The sequence below is a fragment of the Helianthus annuus genome, chromosome 7, assembly GCF_002127325.2.
Source record: "Helianthus annuus cultivar XRQ/B chromosome 7, HanXRQr2.0-SUNRISE, whole genome shotgun sequence".
Taxonomy (NCBI): domain Eukaryota; kingdom Viridiplantae; phylum Streptophyta; class Magnoliopsida; order Asterales; family Asteraceae; genus Helianthus; species Helianthus annuus.
Genome location: NC_035439.2, coordinates 54403538 through 54410043, shown reverse-complemented (window position 1 = coordinate 54410043; position 6506 = coordinate 54403538).

Sequence of the window (6506 nt, the reverse complement as noted above, 5' to 3'; positions counted from 1 at the left end):
CTGCAACATCCAACGCAGGGATGTTCGTACAAGCGCCTAACATTCTATACAGTTCGCTAGGCATTCAGATGGGTGTTCAGGTAATACTCGATAGCATCAAGATTCGTAAGGATTCAGAGTGGAGTGAAAAGATCACGTTCAAGTAAGAGACAATCACTTCTATGAATCTTATATACTGTTGGGTTTCACATCGATCAAATAACAGAACGGAACCCCTTTTTCACTTGTTAAGCCTCACTGGGACTCGCATGCACCCCACATTATTATTATGTGTGCACCCACAATAATATTGCGATTTGCATGCTTCTCTCAGTTCCTCCTAACTCATGTCAAATGGTTCCTCAAACTCGAGTAGCAACCCAAGAGCGTCGCGAAACGTGGGTCATGAATGTTTAGGGAAATACCACCCTATCTGTCACATAACACATGTAAGTAATATATGAATTCATACTGTTGTGCTAAACGTGCAATCACATGCAATATCATATGTATGTGTTCACTAGTTATGCAATACTATGAGTATATGAGAGACGAACCTTGCAGTCTGGAGCTGAGTGTCATGGTCGTATTCTTGTTTTCAGAACTGTTCGGTTATAGTCTGGTTTTATAAAAACGTTTCTAAAACCAAGTTCACTATAACCAATGGCTCTGATACCAAACTGTCACACCCCCAAAATACCACCTAAGGAGAGTCCTGATAGGCGTGTGACGTACTGACAATGAGGCACTAATTACATTGAACCCATACAAGTCTCAAAATAAAGTTCTCAATCATTAATAAAATACCATCCACAAATTTATACGAAAACCAATATGTTCAGCGAAAGCAAATAATAAACCAAAGTTAAACTGTTTAAAAACCAAACTATGGTATCAAGGATTCAATCACATCAATCTCTTCAATCGACCCATGATCACTTCTACTACTCCAGACAGCAAGTATCCAAATCCATGAAACCTAACGACCTACAAGCATGCAACAAGTGTATCAGACAAAGCTGGCGAGTTCACAGTTTATGAAAACGTTTGTTACCAAGTATTTATTCCAGTTCATTAACAAATGCAATGGTAATATTGATAATATCTCGATATTGAACAAGACGGCTCCTGATGTATGTTTTGCCCGTTCCCCAGTGCTCCTATCAAAGCACTGGGCCCGACTGGGTCATTAGTTCACAGCCGTCCTCCCCAATACGGTGTGAGGGTGCCAAACCTAAGTAGCGCTACCAACTAATACCCCGTTACCTCCCCGGTAACAAAAGATGGGACTTAAGAGTGATAGAATGAGAATGTTATCCAATATACTAGTTTTACCCAAAAGATTTATCCCTCCCCGGGATACCCACTGACTGTCCCAACCACCGGGACGCATGCTTAGAAGTAGTGAACTCACCTTAGAGTGCTCGGTAGATTTAGTTACTCGTTTATCAAAAGTGGTCAACCAAATCCTAATATGGTTATCGATAACGGTCAGTTTCGTAGCACATAGATCTCATACTCTTTGCACGTAACATACAAGTAGCATACACATAAACACACACACCATACAAGTCATACCAGTTTATCATGCAACATGTCCACCAATTATTATCGCAAGGTCACATAAACCATGTGTTCCTTGTACACATTACATAGGTTGAAATCAAGCAAAGCACATATCATTATGCAAGTCATGGCACGTGTTCGGGTCCTAGTTACATTCACAACACAAGTTCATATCACCCCATAGCACATGTCTACTGATTCGATTCCAATTTAAGTAAACATGCAAGTCGTAACCAGAAATCATGCAATACCGCTATCCGTAACATTATGTAACGAATATTTGGGTCATATGCATAGTTTGCATCACAAATTATGATCCCACTAAACACTTAACAATTATTTACACCACATACCATAATACTAACATTTAAGCACCTAGCATGACAGTTATTCATTGTGTACAGCCCACAAAACATAAGGCTCACTTAATGTGCGGCCGGTTTGCAAGTGTGTAGTTCGTTTTCTGATCGTGGCCCAGTAACGTTTATAATCTAATTAGACATAAGGCCCAATGAAACGTGCAGCCCAGTTCGAGTGTGTGATTATACCCCAGGTGTGCGACTTCACTCGGATTATGTGACTCGATGCCCCCGATGCGAATGGACCTCCCACCTTGTGTTGCAAGGGTGTGCATTTAGGCCTGTTAACATGCTAAGCCCAATTTAAATGTGTGATAATTCAGAGGTGTGTGACTATGTTACTAGTATGTGACCACAGTTAGTGTGTGATTATACATCATTTACAAGTACAACATGCAATCCACAAGTGTACGTGTATTACGGTGCGATCACGGTGTACGGCCGGGAGTGTGTGTGCGATTGACCAACTCACCCTCTCCCTAATAACCGTAACCGTAACCGTAACCCCAATCCCTTCCAAACAAATTATAGGATTGTCAGTTACAACTCATAGTTACCCCAGGACCCTAACTATCGTCTAGCAGTTTCGTCATGATCCAAGTTTCAAACAAATCAACAACACATTAGACATCATCAACAAATCATCACATAACTTATGATCATGCCGTTAATAGCCCATATTCCTCATAACAATTCAGCAATGAGTTTACACGTAAACAATTGTGATCGAACAGAACTAAAACAATTATTCAAATCGGTTACCGACATACTCACAACATGAAAACAATGAATGTTTACACACCAAATCATGACCATACACATAACCCACAATTTAATAATTGACATTAGTAAAAGCATACTCAATTTAAATATGAAATCAATTTAAATATGAAACATACCACATGGATCAAAAGGGGATAAGGCTCCAAAGACCACTACTGCCGTCAAAATTGAGAACAGGATGATTGGTTTTGTTTGTGCCTCTTTTTGGGAAAATAACCAACGAATCCATATCCATACCCTAATATGTATGCATATGCGGTCAAGAGAATGAAATGGGCCGAGCCCACTTGGACTCACGAAGAGGAGGTAGTTGGGCTCGCCACCAATGGGCCAACCAACCTTCTTTGGGCTCGCAAAGAATAGGTGGGCTGTGATTCTAAGGTCTCGACCCGTAACCACAAGGTTGCGACTCGAAACCAAGAGTGGGGTACGGGTTGCCTTTGTATCACGCACATGTAACACTCAATTACAATTTACACCCGTTCATTACGTTCGCATCACGTACACGAAATCACAACGCTAAACAGACAAGAGTAGTGCACCATACAAGTCTTGAAATTTTGAGTTGTCACAACTTGATGGTGTTGTTTTAATAAGATGGAAATAGAAGAAGATAAAACAGAGAAATAATTTGCAGCGAAATGAAGTAAAACTTTATAACACAATCAAGGAAAGAATAGTTTTCATCATACAAGCTTTCATTAATCAAAAGATTGAATGCACAATGTTTTGACTATGCATGCATGAACACTATCTCCCCCTCAGCCTAAGCTCACAATGTTAGTTCGTACAAGATGTGAGTGTGTGCAAAGAGCTAATAGAACAGTACAGGCACTATCTATTTATAGTACAATCCTAAACACTGTGGCATCTTTGCTGACGTCACCTAGACAGTGACATCTATCAATCTTAACAACCTCTAAACACTGATGCATTACAGACACTATTACATTAAGACAATGATTAACTAAATTCTGATGAATCTATCCGCGATGATGCTCAAGCACTGATGAGGCTGAGCAGTGCTTTCCATTAAGGTTGATCAGGCCTTTGACTTCAGCAGTACTTTGACTTCAGCAGTACTTTGACTTCAGCAGATGGTTGGTCTTCAACAGTCTTTGCATCCAGAGCTTTGTATAATAGTCTTTATAAAACAATCAGACTTTAGAGATCATTAGTTGTTGAGTGCCACTGTCATTGGAGGGAAATAATGTTCAAGCACTATTATTCTGGATCATCTGTTGTAGAACCAAATTTGGCTTTGTATCATTTGTTCTTCAAGGAAGGATTACATGAGCCAACAATCTCCTCCTAGAACAGATGATGCCAAAACTCTTCATTATTTTAATCTTTATTCTCTCATCAACCTTTCCCGGATTTTCCCTTTGAACTGGAGCTTAAAATCTAAGGAATCAGTGTCATCTTCATCCCTTTGTAGTTGAAGGTTCATTAGATCTTGGAGGTCATCTGCATTCAGACCAAACGCATCCTCCCTTGACAGCTTTTCAACTCTACCATCAGACCTGAGGAGTGTCAATACGTGGGTATCTTTGTCAGACTTCCACTTTAGTATTTTTGGGTCTGATGGGTTTCTTGGGAGAAGTTTTATCTATGATGAGTTTGGGGATTGTGATCTGCTTGCCAACTTTTTTAGTGTTTCTGACACTTGAGCTTAAAGTTGTAAAGAAGCTTCATCCAATCCAAATTGTAGTTGATTTCTGATAGCCTCTTTTCTGAATTCAGCATCCCTCTTTTCATCTTCCTCATCAATCTGTTGTTGTCGTTTTCTTTGATTCAAGACACTGATGGATACATCAGATGATGAGAACGGCTTTTTAGAAGAATGGGTTTGCTGAGGCCTATCAGCAATGGTTTCATCATCATATACTGGCTTCTTAGGAAGAGTTGGATCTGTCTTTCTAAGCTCTTCTAACTTTTTGTAAGTTAGATCAACATCCTGCTTAGTCCATCTTGCAATGGATCTAGCAGTCCCATAATTAGCTGCTACAAGTTCTGCTATCTTCCTTTTGTATCTCAAAGCTTCATCCACATCAACCTTTTTGTGTTTGTTCCAGTTGGGTGCAAATTTCTTCATTTGAGGATCCTTTTTCATCATTTCAATTCTATTTACTTCTTCATTTGAGGATCCTTATCACCAATAAAACCCGGACTTTTGATCACCTATCATGAAGATGAAGCTAAAATGAAGATGTTCAAATGAAACGAAAACTCGTCGGATGTGTGAAGAGTATGCCATGGACAACCGCGCAACATGTAGCCTTGGTGAAAGCAATATATTATTTCTAGGAAAACAAGAGGAATGGAAATCAACAAACGAGTAATATTATTGGGAAATCAGTGCTTAAACATTACAATGAACAATTGGGTCAAACTGATCGGACTGTGCGTCAAATATCTTCAAAATGGGGTGCTACGAATACGCACATGAATGCATTCAACGGCTAGTATTAACTTTTAAGTTTGGTTTTTTTTAATTTATACTTAATTTCTAAAAGGTAGTGGATTTAGCGATCTTGACGTGATGAAAACGGCGTCAAAGGATTGTATAAAAAATCGGTCGGTTTTACTCATGTAGACACGCATGGGAGATCGTTCGAAAGCGTGACAAATGGGAGAAAGTCCCGTTGATGGGTGAAAAGTCCGATAGTCATTCCGAAAAGAGACGAAAGTCATCGGAATCTGGCAACTATGAAACAATGACACCGGACGAAGCCTTCACTAGTGGCATGTCGAACCTCAACGCATGTAGCTCACAAACAATACCAAATCTTATGTCACACCCTGGCTTTGCGGAAGCGTGGGTTAATTTGGTGTGACTTCTTAATACCATAGCTTAATCACAACAAAGCTATATGAAATTAAAACCATGCAGAATCATCCATTAATTAAAGTCTTAAAAACAAAATACCACAACATTGTTCGAAACGCTGACACATGCATCGAGTTTACAACACTACAAAATAAAAACATTGTTCTTAAGACACAAACCACAACATAAAATAAAACATCGTTTAAGACGTGCGACTCGTCCAGGTAAAAGTCGCAATCCCTAAACGTGGATGATCCCGTAATTCTAACGCAGCGCGAAAACGGAGCATACCGTGCCAGATCCTTAGTTCCCTGAAATACATGTAAGTTGGAAAAATCAACACAAATTGTTGAGCGAGTTCATGTGTAGTGAGTAAGTAAAACCTTTGTAAGTATAAAAACCCTGGAATGTAGCAAATAAGGAAATAAAGAGATCACCAATGGTTTGCAAGGCCATTGATATGTGTGATGTGCAGTAGGAAGACTCAAACCTAGCGGATTTTGCGTTGGGCACAAAGTCACCCCGAGGTCCGTTCTGTTGGGCCTAGGGCTGGGCTCGCTACACCCAGATAGATCTACCGCTACTGTCCCTCGGTCCTACACTGAGGATTAATGGCCTCAAGTTGCGCCTACCCACTCACATGATCTAAGTAGTAACCCTCCTTACGCAAACCATACCATGTAAAAAGAATACTCGTAATCATAGTAACATGTATTTCACCCCCGCAGTTTAGAAAACTGAAAACAGTTAAGAGAAAAGGGGGACATGAACTCACAGTGGTGCGTCTCTAACAAGAAAATCTCCTGGTCAATCTGCTGTGCGACGACCTACACGTACTAACTTCTATTAGACGGAGGGCCGTGCCTTAGCTTAAGGTTTAATGTCTTTGGGAAATAGTTAGACAACTATTTCGTATGTACACTTAGTTATTATTTGGTAAATATATTCCTTCCCAAGGATGGGGGCTTTAATACATGTGCGTTTGTGAA